The sequence below is a fragment of the Narcine bancroftii genome, chromosome 12, assembly GCF_036971445.1.
Source record: "Narcine bancroftii isolate sNarBan1 chromosome 12, sNarBan1.hap1, whole genome shotgun sequence".
In the NCBI taxonomy this organism is placed as follows: Eukaryota; Metazoa; Chordata; class Chondrichthyes; order Torpediniformes; family Narcinidae; genus Narcine; species Narcine bancroftii.
This window is the reverse complement of record NC_091480.1, coordinates 14,249,528-14,265,040: the sequence shown is the minus strand read 5'-3', so window position 1 is coordinate 14,265,040 and position 15,513 is coordinate 14,249,528. Positions and strand designations below refer to the sequence as shown.

Sequence of the window (15,513 nt, the reverse complement as noted above, 5' to 3'; positions counted from 1 at the left end):
TGACTATTAATTCATATTAGATTTCTCATTTATTTCACAAACTTAACTTGCTTGGCTGCAGTGGAGGGACTTAAATTCATGCTATCAGACCCATGGGCCAGGAATTTCGAAAGCAGTCCACTTAATGTTGGTCCTGCGTCCCTGTCATATCAAGATTTAACCGTGGAAAAGTTTTGTTTCAACTCTTTCAAGGTCTTTATTCTATTGCATCACAATCATTACCTGGTGACTAAATATTTTCGCTATTAATGAGCTTTACAAAGCCCTTCACAGAAGCCTGTTTAAAAATGAACCTCCCGAGGCAAAGAGGAGGTTATTTGGAGGTGAGAGCAAGACATAAGTTGCAAAGAGGTTCCAAACTCTGGTTCAGGATGCGATGCAGATGAGATGATGTTTATGTGAGGCTGGAGGTCACTAGAGGCAAGGCACGAAGATATGTATCCAAACTGGATTAATTAGGTAAATCTACAATTGGGACTTGTTTTAGAGATAGAAGTAGATATTTTTTTGGCAGCTTAATATTTATAGTCAGAATCTCATTCAGAGATTGATTCAAACATTGAGGCATTGAACAATCAAATTTAGGATGAGGTGGTTGTCAAAGAGGACATGGTTATTGGCAGTCCATGTTGACACCATATCAAAGGAACATAGATATGTATAAATGCAACTGGAGACCATTCAGCCCATAATATCTCTGCTGATCATAACACTGGAAAACAATGATTTTGGTTCCTGAACACTTTTGGGTGTATTTTATGAATTTTGGGCTGCTGATCACAAAAAGCACCAGAAAATTTTCCTATCACGTACCGTTTTTTAGATATAACCTATTTTTATGATTTCCTGTCATATTTTAAGTCTATTTCAACCATACAAAACCATGAAGGGCAACATATCATTGAAAATTCATTTTCTGCATTCGTACTTGGACTTCTTCCCTGCTGACCAACATGGTGAAATATTCACCAGGATATTGCGACCATGGAAAAGCAGTATCAGGGTAACTGGAATCCATCAATGCCGGCTGACTATCGTTTGTCACTGGCACGAAAGGCATCAGATGCTGAGTACAAATGAGAATCAGCGGCAAAACATTTTTATGTCAGTTGAACTAATGCAACGTGTCAGCATCTTGATGTGATTAAACATAAAATGTAATTTAATGTTTCTCCAACTTCCTACGTGATACTGCAAATATGAAATTACCTTGGTGTTCATCTTGAGTCGTCTACCATAAACTCCAATTTTTTCAGGAAGAAAACCTTTTGAAAAAAAATCAGCGAATTCCAGAGCTTTGGTGAAAAATAATCCCTGTCATCTCTCCAATCCTTCTCCTAACCACATTTCCTCATTATCTATCATTCTGCATTGGGAAAGGGAAGTGCATAACGAGAACGGGATTGGTCTTTGGTTATCAGGAAATGTGGCGGGGGTCAGTCCAGAGAGATGGCAGGAAAGGCAAGTTAGCACATCCCTCTATGACTGCAGTTGCAGGGGAAAACATTCAAAGTTTGAATGCATGGCTGTGAATAAGAGTGATGGAAACTCTGTTGTTTTTCATTTCTCACTTGCTGTGTGTTTCCAGTATCTTCTGTTTTTATTTTAAATTTTCAATATTTTCACAAGTGGATATTCCAACCCATACCACATTCTTCCTTCCCTGTGCCACTTTCTTTTAGACATTCAGCACAGTAATGGGCCAAGCCTAATAGCTGTTAATACGCCTGAGATTGTCTAATCTCAGAAGCTAAGCAGTCTTAAGCGTGGTCAGTACTTGGATGGGAGACTGTCTAAGAACAGTGGGCGCTGGACAAAGTGGTGACTCTCTGTCATGTATGTTACATTCTAAATTTAGTATTACATTCCAATAATGGAACCTTTACCATTTCGGCCCACGAGTCTGTGCCACCCAAAGTACGTTTCAAACGGTGGGAGGAAACCAGAGCCCCCAAGGAGAACATACAAACTCCATACAGACAGCGCAGGATTCGAATCAAAGTCCTGATCGCTGGCGTTGAGCTAACCACTACACCAACCATGCCACCATGTAGGTCTTAACAACTTAGCGTTAATTAGGCTTGTGTTAAAATTAGAACAGAGTGCAGAATTTTCACCCTTTGGACTCCAGATGTTTTTAACCTTTCTTAATAAATACTCAAGACTGGGTCCATGGGTAAACTACAGTAGGAACACCAGTATGAACCAGCAGGTGGTTGGTAATAAAATCAGTTCCAGAAAACAGGGACACGGAGTATATGCACTTATTGGTTTTCTCAGATGCACTAGTTGATAGTCCCGGAAAACCAGTTAAAAAAGAGTTTAAGAAAGGGGGCTTTTTTTAAAAGATGGGCTTTTAAAAATTTTTATTAACCAAAAATAATTTCAAAACCTCTTCTTTGACCCTGCTTCATCAGATGTCCTCTATATGTCTCAGCTCCCTCTCCAACTGGGTTGTAAGCCCTATGCCAGAGACTTGGGTGGAGTGATCGAATTGACACTTCAGTGCAGTACTTGGGGGGAGGGGAAACACAAGAGGTTGCAGATGCTGCTGGAGGAAGTCAGGGGATCAGGCAGCATTTGTGAAGGCAACCCAATGGCTGGCAGTTGAGCTCAAGGCCCTGCGTCGGGCCTGGGTCGGACTCAATCCTAATGCAGTGCCTCGACTCAACACTTTGACCATTCCCCTTTGCCCATTCCCCTTTGCCTCCACAGACGCTGCCTGACCCGGTGAATTCTTCCACACATTATTGTCAAGAAAATTCTGTTGAAAACACTGCAAAATGAGGCTGAGCTGGTGTCTCGGTGATTGTCAAATACGCCACATGTGCAATTTTGAGGAAGACGAGGGGTTTCCACCCTGGTGTAGGCCCAAAATGCATCTTCCCGTTCATCACATTTTCAGGTCATCCTTTGTGGGATCTTATTCTGCACAAACTGGCTGCAGCATTACAACATTATTTCTTTTCCTGTACGTCAAGAAGAACTTCATAGGCTTAGAAGCACTTGTACACATTCAAAGGAAGGTGCTTGCTATCAAATACAAGTCCTTAATAATTGCAACGCATTGCAGTCTTCTCCAGTGCTCCACCTAGTGGGTGCACTGGCATTACAGCCTTTCACCAAGCCAATGGAGTAAAACACAAAATTCTGCAGACACCGTGATCGAAGATTAAACACAATGCTGGAGAAACTCAGTGGGTCAAAGAGTGTCCTTCATGTAGTAAAGATAAAGAGACATAAACCAATGTTTCAGGTTTGAGCCCATCATCAAGGCATGGACAGAACATCAACATACCTTGATGAAGGGCTCAAGCCCAAAACGTTGGTCGTGTATCTTAACCTTTGCCACATAAAGGATGCTGTTTGATCTCCTGAGTTTCTCCAACATTGTGTTTTTATATCTCCAGACTTTCGTGTTTCAAGCCAGAAATTACATTCCCAAAACCAATGACTATTACTGTAATTCCAGGCCTGTGTGAGGTACAATGTTAAAATGAAGATGGAGAAAATGCAACACACTTGTAGACATTGTAAGTAATACAAGTCTCAGCATTAGTCTTTGTGGTGAGATGTAATTCCACCACTAAGTCACCAGGGGTCATCCTGGTGACCTTGTCTATAAAGCAGTCCAGAGCTACAGTCGAGCCTTCCAGCTTTGTCTTGCAGAGACAAGACCTCTTAGTGGACATATTAGTTTATTAAAGCTGTCTTATACTCACACTGCTGGTGTGGTTATTGTCCGTACATAATTACACCATTGGGCCACCAGGGGTCATCCCCGTGACCATGTCTATAAAGCAGTCCAGAGCTACAGTCTAGCCTTCCAGGTTCGTCTTGCAGAGACAAGACCTCTTAGTGTACATATTAGTTTATTAATGCTGTCTTATACTCGCACTGCTGGTGTGGTTATTGTCAGTACAGTTTTTTCACAGTACATTCAGGATATACTGATTTTAAATGCACTTTCCAGCTTTTCAGAATAGCAGCTGTTCTTCCGTTCAGAGATTCAGAACACAGGGACAATAGAACTCTGAAGAAATGAGATGTTCATTGGCCTAATTATCTCCAACTCGTGTAAGCCAATGAAAATCTACCTTCCGAATTCCTCTGTTATCCCTTACACAAGCACGTCCATTGTTTTACATAGGAATGCAGAAGGCAAACTGGAAAAGAGGCAATGGCCCTTGGCTAAGAAGTGAATAGCAGCATTTAGGACCACGAGTCCATGCTGCCCAATTTCATCTGATTAACCGACACCACCTGTACGTTTCAAACAGTGGGAGGAAGCCAGAGCCCCTGGAGGAAACCCTAGCAGACGTGGGGAGAACGTACAAACTCCTTACAGACAGAGCAGGATTCGAACCCCGGTTCCAATCTCTGGTGCTGTAACAGCATTGCCCTAATCGCTCTGCTACGTGTAAGCAGTTCTGCAGATTATTACTTTTTTTGGAGCTGTAAATCTGTCCTAATGTAAATATGTGTTCTAAATATGTATTAGCAGAGGTAATCGTGAATGCTAATTGGCCTGTAATATTAAGGAAAGATACAACACAGAGGATCACACAGAAATGATTGTGAGACTCTGGTACAGTTACTGCAGAGAAATGAATCGGAGGTCAATCCACAGGGCCATGAGTGGCAGAGGGGATCCCTGGAGTCTCCCTTCCCCATCAACGTGATCTACCGGGATTGTTGTCTGAAGAGGGAATACAAAATCATTGAGGACCCCTTCCACCCTGCACACAGCATCTTTCAGCTGCTCCCATTGGGCAAGAGATACAGGAGGATCAGAGCCAGCACCACCAGGCTGACGATCAGCTTTTTCCCACAGGCAGTGAGAATGCGGAACAACCAAAGGAACTGCTCACACTAACACCCAAGGCTCTCATATTTACAAAACAATATTTATATATTTATTTGGACGTATTAAAACTTGTCCAGCATATGTATTGTTTGTCTGTATGTACGTTTCGCACAGAGGCCTTTTGTATGCCACTTTGACCAAATTGCCCAGTGTAATAGACAACAAATGTACCCACATCCCCCAGCTCACCCTGCCTGATACTTGGGCATGCATTTTAAAGGTATGCTAGGCAAGCAGGCAATAAGTGAATTTTCTTTTAGGCATCCAGCGCTGTTACAGATCCTTCCGGCCTACAATCCCGATCTAACCAATTAACATACAACCCCAGTACGTTTTGAAAGGTGGAAGGAAAGCAGAGCACCTGGAGGAAACCCACGCAGACACGGGGAGAAGGTACAAACACCTTACAGACAGCGCTGGATTTGAACCTGGATCGCTGGCTCTGTAAACGGTGTTGCACTAACCGCTACAAGAACCATGCCTCCCAATTTTGGAGCCAATTTTGCATGGCAGATATAATGGAATTCGTTTGTATGAATTAAGTGAATCAAAAAGCAGGCAAAGTTTAGTCAGGGATGGCCAACCTTTTGATTTTTAATTTAGACATACAGCATGGTAACAGGCCATTTCGGCTCACGAGGACATACTGGGAGTGTAGGTTAATTGGGTGGCAAGGACGCATGGGCCTATTACCGTGCTGTTTGTCTAAATTAAAAATTAAAAGGTTGGCCACCGCTGACTAAACCTTGTCTGCTTTTTGGTCCAATGGGTAATGTTTACCATGGCTAGGCGTCACATTGAGCCCTGTTCCAGTGCTCCCCCTATATTGCTGCCTTGGGATAACTAGCATAATGTTGTCGCTGAATCTCCAGAGGAATCTGGGGCTGGTGGAGCAACTGCTTCCTTCGGTTGTTCCCCAGGATGTCGGAGGAAACGTCAGCAGAATAATGCATGAGATGGGGTTACCAGATCACACCTTGCAGCTTTAAGAGTCCAGGCAAGGAAGCCACTGAGCCACAGAAAGAGAGAGAGGGGCCTGGTTGGAGAGTGCCCAGACGACTATTAGGAGTTGTTCCTCCAGTTTATGGTTATGTAGTGTGTGACTGACTGCTCTGTGGATTAATGAACAGTAGCTTTTGTCAAGCTGCGTTTTCCAATTTGCTTTTCATATTAAATCAAGATCTGAGGTTGAGTGCTTGAAACCATTTGTCTCAGACTAACATATATCTTGGGGACAATATTTACGCTACTTCTTAATCAATCCTTCGTCTCCACGAAGACCTGATTTTACTGTCAGTTCCTGGGCAAGTTGACAAGGGACCGATGTTAATTCCCAGGCAGCTAGGGATGATGTGGATGGATTCATGCTTGAAAAACTACAGTTTTACATCCCTCTTTTTCGAAGCAAGCTCCAAGCTTAGAAGAAACGTCCTTCATTCTCAGGCACTCAAACATACTACCCACCCCATCCCTCTCCCCCATCTGGTTTGATTGCCCTTCATCTCCCCAGTTAATAGTTCCCATTATCACTTCCTCGGCTGGCTGATGCCACCTACCCTTCCCCTAAACTGATTGCCACCTAAACTGGAGGAACAACACCTAATAGTCGTCTGGGCACTCTCCAACCAGATGACATTAACATCAATTACTCTCTCTTTCCATCTCCTTCTGCCTCCTTTCCCCATCACCTTCTTTTTTTTCCTTATGCCCTCCCACCTTTATCCACCTCCTGCTGGTGTGCCTCTGCTCCTCCCCCTGCCCCTACCCTCACCATTTTATTCAGCACCTATTTGCATTTTTGCTCACATCTTGAAGGGCTCAGGCCCAAAAAGATGGTCACATGTGTTTGCCTCATATGGAAAGCTGCATGACTTGCTGAATTTTCCCAGCACTTTTGTGCACCAGGGATAATAATGTCTTCAATTCTATTCAAATGGGCAATTCTTCAACATCTCTGTCCAAAGGCAGGACCTACAACAGTGCCTTAAAGCCCCTTTCACACTTGCCAGTGATCCCAGGAATCAAACGCCAATCGACCTTTAAAGTGGCAAGCGTGAAAGCAAAATCTGCTCACAATGACAGTATCAGATGATGTCATCTCATGCCGGAGATTGCCGGCCTTGACCCCTAGTACAATCCCCGGTGTCTTCAGCTGCCAGCGTTGAGATTAGGCAAGTGTGAAACGGGCAACTGAATTGCAGGCACTTCATATTAAAGGTAGAACAGACCAAATGCTGGGGTAATCCCTTGCGTGAAAGCGTTCAGTATCCTGGTTAGGAGTGGTCTAGTGCGAAAGGCCAAACCCCCATTCCTATCCCAGGACACTGGGATGCAAGTGTGAAAGGGGCTTCTGACTGTAGCAGAGATTCCAGAGAGAAATTGATGGCAAGGCAAAGCTGGGTAGATTTTCAGGTGTTAAAAGGAAATCAAAGGACCGAGGGTGGTCATTGATCGTGCCACCAAAGGGTAAGTACTGAGAAAAGTTTTGTTTTGATTCTGGCTGAGCTCAGTCATTTGCCAAGTGCCCTATTTAGTGCAATGACAAACATTTCCTGTGAGCCAAAGTGGCACTACTCATTCCTCTGCGAATCTCTCTATTTTATTGAAAACTAAATGATTGCAATACATGTTGATTGATTGTTTCTGACTAAAATATATCTAATCCAAATATAAACTAAGTTTATTCTAGCCACATTGCAAATCCTTGAGCAGTGACTGACAGAAAATTGGCTAAAAGATTAGGTGTCTGACACACCATGAGGAATTGACTTCAATCTTAAATCCAGTGGGAATATAGGTACACATCTTATCGATTACTTCACTTTTGCCTCTTTGCACTGTTACAAACTATAAGGATCTAATGGCAGGTTGTTAATTGCTCCAGCAGAGCACATTTGCCAATTAAAAGAGCAGTGAGGAATAGGTTCAAAAACACTGGTTAGGCTACTCTATCATCCTCCCCCACCACCCCCCCCCACCCCGCCCCTATCTACTGGGATCGTTGACGGAAGAGAGCATGCAAAATCATTCAGGATCCCTTCCACCCTGCACACCGCATCCTTCAGCTGCTCCCATCAGGGAAGAGATACAGGAGGATCAGAGCCAGCACCACCAGGCTGAGGAACAGCTTCTACCCACAGGCACTGAGAATGCGGAATGACCACAGGAACTACTCACACTGACCATCCATGACTCTCCTACTCATGAAACAATATTTATTTGTGTGTGTGTGTGTGTGTGTGTGTGTGTGTGTGTGTGTGTGTGTGTGTGTGTGTGTGTGTGTGTGTGTGATGTCTGGTTGTGTGTCTGAATGTCTGGCACTGAAGACCAGAGAATGCTGTTTCATCAGGTTGTACATGTACAATCAGATGACAATAAACTTGATCTGACTGTTGAGTGCATTCTGGTCACCACATTATAGAAAGGATGGAATTGTGCTGGAGAGGGTGCAGAGGGGGTTCACCAGGATGGTGCTTGGAATGGATCATTCCCATGATAAGGAGAGATTGTAGAAGTGGAGTTTATTGGTCCTGGAGCAGAAGGGGCTGAGAGGATTCCTGATAGAGGTGCACAACATTATGAGGGGACAGATAAAGCAGAGAGCATCTTTTTCCCATTGTGGGGGGGATTAAGACAAGAAGCTGGAGGCATAGATTTAAGATGAGAGGAATGAAGTTAAGAATTCTGGAAACTGGGGTGGGGTGGTGGGGAGGATGTGAGATTAAATCAGGTAATGGGGAACTTGTAACAGGAAAGACACAAAACAACACTTGTTACTAAAACAATATTCACATCAGAGATCTTCAATTCCAGTGGTCGCCCATTCTTTCTCTTCGTTACACACGTGCGGTAATATTCAGTAACTAGCACACTCTTACAACAGGGACTTCAACACACACTCCCAATTCCCAGTCCCATCGGGGTACGGCTTGATGCTAAGTATTCCCACACAATACTGCGGTCTGCTCTAAGTGTAGTGCACACCTTACCAATGACTCTTCCAGCAATGTCCACAGTACACGACCTGGCATAGAGCAGTGTTCATAGTCAGGATCAAGGAACTAAGAGCAAATCTGATATATCTGGTGAGTTTTTAAAGTGCAGTAAGCTGGGGAGTCTGGCCCAGATAATTAGCAGGTGATTTAAAGGGGCCAGTGGTCAGGTTTGCACAAATGGGTGGGCAGAGTCCAACCTTAATTGGCAAGTGATGCAACTTCTGACTAGGTTCCAGAGTGAGAGGTCCTGTGACCCTCCATAATCAACATTCCCACCTTGTTTCAAATGGAGAGGCCACATAACTCCACACCACACGGTGGTAAAGACATTTTGCAACATTTAAGAACTATCCAGAAGCCATGGAATCGGTATTGTTGGATACAACTACACTAATCTAAACCTGTGTTCGATCCATGGCAGAGGTAGTAGCCCGGAGGTATATGGTTTGACCCACATAGAAGCAACAGATAAAGAAAAGCAGATTTCCTTCACAATAAGTGAAAACAATACATTTTTGGAGATGTTATGCATGAGAATATGCCCCCTCTGTACATCCAACAATATTGATAACACGTTGCTGACATTCTACTAAATATAATAGTAGAGTTTAGATGAGGGGAATGACTTTAAATTATTGATCTTCCACAAAATAATTTTAATGTCATTAGATTAGATCAAATTTATTATCGTACAAAACCAAAGAAATACAATTAGCATCAAACCAGAAGTTTAAAAAATAGTGCTATATACAAATAACAACATGCAAATAAAAACAAGTGCTTTCAACAAGCAATTCTAAAAGTACTGACACTACAATGTGAGTGCAGAACCACTCAGCGCTGTGATTTAAGGTTCAGAAGGGTCACAGCCTTAGGGGAAAAAAATCTCTTTTTGAGCCTGCTGGTTCGAGAGCTCCTGTAGCGCCTACCGGATGGAAGAAGAGTAAAAAGTCCATAGTTGGGGTGAGGTGTATCATTGATAATACTCTTCACCCTGCCCAGACTGAATTACTACTGGAGGTCTCCCCAGTGCTCAGATCTCAGACATAAATTACACTGGGCAACAAATTTTTTCAAGAGGGTTGCTTCCTGAAACGATATTGGGGATTAATGATTGCCAACTTCAAGCTGAACACCAAGATAATTTCGGATTTGCTGTATCACATAGGAAGTTGGAAAAACGTTAAATGAACTTCTATTGAATTTAGCAGTATTCTGACACATGGCTTTAGTTCAACGGACCTAAAAATGTTTTGCCGCTGATTTTCGTTTGTACTCAACATCTGATGCCTCTCGTGTCAGTGTCCAACCATAGTCGGCCAGCATTGATGGATTTCAGTGACCTTGATCCCGCGTTTCCATGGTTGTAATGTCCTAGTGAAACCTGTTCGGCACTGACAGCACCAAGATCAGCAGGGAAGATGTCCAAGTGAGAATACAGATAATTACTTTTCAATGATATGCTGCACTTCATAGTTTTTATGCTTGAAGTAGATTTTAAATATGACAGGGAGTCACAAAAAATAGGTTGTATCTATAAAATGGTACATGAAAGGAAAATTTTAAGATGATTTTCATGATCAGCCACCCAAAATCCATAAAGTACACCCAAAAGTGTTCAGGAAGCAAAATTTTCATTGTCTAGTGTTATTAAAATAGATTGGCCATTGCTATGTTATTGTTTGTGCCTTTTGGTCTCTACATTTCTGACACTGAAACACTCTCAACATTTTTATTGGCTGTCGGAAGCTTTGGAGTATCTTGAAAACTAGAACACAAATGCAAGTTGTTAAAAATAAATTGGTCATGATCAGTCATTAAACAATTCCAACTGATCATAATCAAAACTTCAAAGAGGAAAACGAGTTCAAATGTTTCTATTTTTTAAAGTGCTTTCAAGAGATGAAACTATTTCAGAAAAGAAAAGCTGGAAGTAATGATGAATTATTCATTGCAAGGAGATAGGTCATTTCAGCCTTTTTTTTCATGTTTATGTGAGTGATGTTGTTAGCCAAAGTCTTCTCAATGTTCAGACCAGGACCCTGGATTCAAGGCCTTTTCACACAAGTGGGTTAACCGGGCAATTTACCCAGTTACCTACCTGGGAATCGTGCAGTGTGAAAAGGTTGGATCAGGCAGGGCTGGCTTCAAGACCTGGGTGGGGGTGGGGGTACTCTCAGAGCCCGGCCGACTTCACATGCCAATCCCCTTCTGGCAGCATGAAAGCACAAATGACTTGCCTTTTAAGGTTCATAATGTCATTGCCTGCGTGCGTGCGTCACATAGGCATCTGCGACTATGCGGTCTTGTTCCTCCAGTGTTGCAGCATACCATTGACAACTATGTTTTCGCTAGCTGCCTGCATTGTAATTGAGGCACAGAGTTGCAGGGCCAGCATCCATAAATCCATCCCATTTGCCATTACAACTGTGCAAATTTGACTTCCGGTGGGACTTCCTGTGAGTGCATAATGCTCATTCGTGACATAATCGCTGGGGGCAGGACCCCCCCCCCCCCCTTACAATGCCCGGATGCCGATTTCCCAGGTAAGGCTGCGACGTGAAAGGCTGGGGAGGCCCAGCCTTCCCAGGAACTTTACCCGGGTTCTAGGAGGGTCGTCTAGATTTGGCAATGTGAAAAGGCCTAGTGAGAGTCAGCTCTCCTGTCTGAAAAGGGCAAAATAAACTAAGCTCCACTGGTTTAATCCAGATTCTAGTGCTGAAAGCCAAAATAAACCTCTTCATTAGGTACCCACCACTGCATGAGATAATAGATTTGTATCTAAATCCCATCGTGGGTTCTGGTGAATTAAATTAAATTTAGATTGAACAAGCTCATGGAGCAATGGTAATCCAGAAACTACCCTCTGATGTCATTCAGGGAAGTGGTTTGCCATCCACTTTTACCCTTTTGTGACTGCCCACCTGTAGTCATGTGGTTTGCCCAACTCTCCTTTCAAATGGCTCGGGAAGCTATTCAGTTCAGGGTTAGAAATGGCAGTTTGTGTGAGACAGAGATCCTCGAGGCCACTGGTTTTCAAACATTCCATTTGAAATATTCCCTATACCATAAATTCTCTGTGGTTGGGAAGGGATTGCTTAAGGTGGGATGTGAGTGGGAAGGGAAGGTTGAGAACCACTGCACTCGACCTAATTATTACTGAAATATTGAAATTGTAATTGGCCCATTTCCTTAGAAGTCATGAAACCGTGAACATAACAAGTCAATGAGGGACGATTAAAACAGTGGTGTTCAAACATTTTCTTTCCACGAACATAAGCAATCCCTTACTAATCATAGACCACCTATGGAATACAGATTGGTCAAGGTAGAATGTGAGCTTAAGGGGACAGTTTGAAAACGACTGCTCTAAGGTCATCAAAATCCCTCAAAAATATATCCTGCATGTCTTCTTTGGAGCTTTCATTTTTTGTAATCACTCATAAAAACTGGGCTTAGACTAATTGTACGATGCACACCCATTGTACAAGCACGAGGCAGTTTAGACCTACGGTATGTGATCTAGTGCATGGTTTTTACAAAGGAAATGGTTTCCAGTCTGCTTGAAGGAGAATGCTGGGGTTTCCACTTAAAACTGAACAGAACAAGTCATGCACTTGGAAAGTAAGTTCAAGATCACTGTCCAATTTCCACTTTTAGGCAAGAAACTGTGAGAACCTTTACAATTCAATTATCTATTGGGCTCAATTAGATCATTGAAGCCCATTTCTAATATTTCATCAGTCACACTGCATAACCTTTCTATTGACCGACCTACACTGGTCTCAATAATTTCATGATATTTATTGTTCTTAAGCTTAGCATGGTTAGTGTAGTGAAACAATGCTGTTCCAATGCCAGTGGCCTGAGTTCGAATTTGGCACTGTCTTTAAGGAGTTTGTACATTCTCCTCATGTCTCCGTGGATTTTCTCTGGGTGTTCCAGATTCCCCCATGTTCCAAAGACGTACTTTGATAGTAGGTTAATTGGTCACATGGGTGTAATTGGCCGGCATGGGCTCATGAGCTGAAAGAGCCTGTAATTGTGTTGTATCTCTAAACCAAAATTGCTATTTAATTTAATAACCTAACCTTCACCTACATTACTAAAGCCTGAAGAGACTGGATTTTCATCAGGGAAATGGCATTGTCCTCTTCTTAGAAGGTTTGACAGGCCACATGGCCAAATCCTGCTCCTATATCTGATGTTAGCTGACGTGGAATATTGCAACCAAGAAGGAGTAATTTCAATCCATTGTGCACTGAGTTGGGGTCTCAATCCCCTGTGCTTTTCTTGTGGCCCTACAAACTAAAAATCTCGCAAATATTTGTATTAATTTCCTCTTTTAAAAGCTGCTGTTCTGTCTGCTTCCTGCCCAAGTCAAATAGTTGGTCGTAACTTTCTTTTCAGCAGAAAATTCCTTCAGCTCCTGACAAGATTTTCACAACTGGTTCAAGAAATTAACTCAATAATTCTCCATGAAACATACTGAGCAGAAATCAATACCTGTCTGCTTTTCATCCAGACCCAGACATAGATGCAGATCTTTTACCCAAAAGACCAAACTATAACTAAAACTGCTGGTGTGTCTACGAACCATTAGCTTTCAAAGTCCTTCATGCAATTTTGTTTTACGTTCGTGCTGGAATACCATTTCTTCTTAGTTGAAAGGCATTTTATGAAATTTAAATTACACTAGACAACAGGTTTGTTCAAAAAGGTTTGCTTCCTGGAAAAAAAAAGGGCATTAGGATAGACAACTTCAAGCTGAACACAATTCCAGGAAGTTGGAGAAACATTAAATTAACTTTCATTAAATGTAGCATGTTTCATCACATATTGACGCTGAGCACATGTTCAACTGACCTAAAAATGTTTTGCTGCTGACTTCCATTTGTACTCAGCATCTGATGCCTCTTGTGTCAGTGTCCAACAATAGTCGGCCAGCGTGGATGGATTCCAGTTGCTCTGCTACCGCTTTTCCATGGATGCAATGTCCTAGTGAATCCTTTCACCATGTTGGTCACTGACTGCACCAAGATCAGCAGGGAAGAAGTCCAAGTACGAATGCAGAAGATGAGTTTTTCTGTTGCACCTCAAGGTTTTGTGCGCTTGAAGTTGACTTAAAATATGACAGGAAATGACAAATCAGTTATAGCTAAAAAACGATGTGTGATAAGAAAATTTTAAGGTGCTTTTCGTGATCAGCAGCCCAAAATCCATAAAATACACCCAGAAGTGTTCAGGAAGAAGAATCTTTGTTGTCCATTGTAATAGAGTCATTGAACGCTTTCTTCTTTGGCTTGGCTTCGCGGACGAAGATTTATGGAGGGGGTAAATGTCCACTTCAGCTGCAGGCTCGTTTGTGGCTGACAAATCCGATGCGGGACAGGCAGACACGGTTGCAGCGGTTGCATGGGAAAATTGGTGGGTTGGGGTTGGGTGTTGGGTTTTTCCTCCTTTGTCTTTTGTCAGTGAGGTGGGCTCTGAGGTCTTCTTCAAAGGAGGTTGCTGCCCGCCGAACTGTGAGGCGCCAAGATGCACGGTTTGAGGCGAGATCAGCCCACTGGCGGTGGTCAATGGGGCAGGCACCAATAGATTTCTTTAGGCAGTCCTTGTATCTCTTCTTTGGTGCACCTCTGTCACGGTGGCCAGTGGAGAGCTCGCCATATAACACGATCTTGGGAAGGTGATGGCCCTCCATTCTGGAGATGAGACCTACGCAGCGCAGTTGGATCTTCAGCAGCGTGGATTCGATGCTGTCGGCCTCTGACATCTTCAGTACTTCGAAGTTAGGGATGAAGTCGCTCCAATGAATGTTGAGGATGGAGCGGAGACAACGCTAGTGGAAGCGTTCTAGGAGCCGTAGGTGATGCCGGTAGAGGACCCATGATTTGGAGCCAAACAGGAGTGTGGGTATGACAACAGCTCTGAATACGCTAATCTTTGTGAGGTTTTTCAGTTGGTTGTTTTTCCAGACTCTTTTGTGTAGTCTTCCAAAGGCTAGGACTTTACTAATCTACTGGACAAATCTTACCTTTGCACACAAACATCCTTCAACAGACTCCCATTCCACTTCCCTTGGGCATTTGCCCAATTCCTTTCACTATTAATGGCATGAGAAATATTTAAAGAGGGTTGAATATGAGGATTATTAAAATTAGCAATCTGACAGTAATGTTACCACTGACTAATGGCCAATTTCTATTTTTCACATTTGACTCTGCTTTTAATTATTTGTGTCAGCTAATGAGGTGCTAAATCATCTGCAATTTTGTTTTAGTTATTGTGTCCTCATTTTAATTTAATTCTTAATTACACTGGACAATGAAGATTTTGCTTCCTGAACATTTTTGGGTGTATTTTATGGATTTTGGGCTGCTGATCACGAAAATCAATTTGAAATTTTCCCATCACGTACCTTTTTTTAAAGATACTGCATATCCTATTTTTATTATTTCCTGTCCTATGTTGTCTACTTGTATATTGCCCACAAAGCAAACTGTTTTGGACAGTCCAATCATACCTGGGCCTGCACTCAGAACAGGTGACTTAGGCCTGGGCATGCTTAGTAGGATAGATGCAGACAGGCTCTAAAAGTAGCTCACATATGTTCTTCAGGCCATAGCATAGTGACTGCACTTAGCCATA

General features: G+C 42.7%; 1 long non-coding RNA gene across 2 annotated transcripts in view; it reads left to right on the top strand.

Moving 5' to 3' along the window:
- The first annotated feature begins 259 nt into the window (after positions 1–259).
- Positions 260–15,513, top strand: part of LOC138747015 (uncharacterized) — a 62,825-nt gene continuing 47,571 nt past the window's right edge. Inside the window, exon 1 of one of the 2 annotated variants that reach the window (XR_011347233.1) lies at positions 260–323. This is a non-coding gene — a long non-coding RNA (uncharacterized lncRNA). The other variant, XR_011347234.1, reaches the window with a different exon arrangement.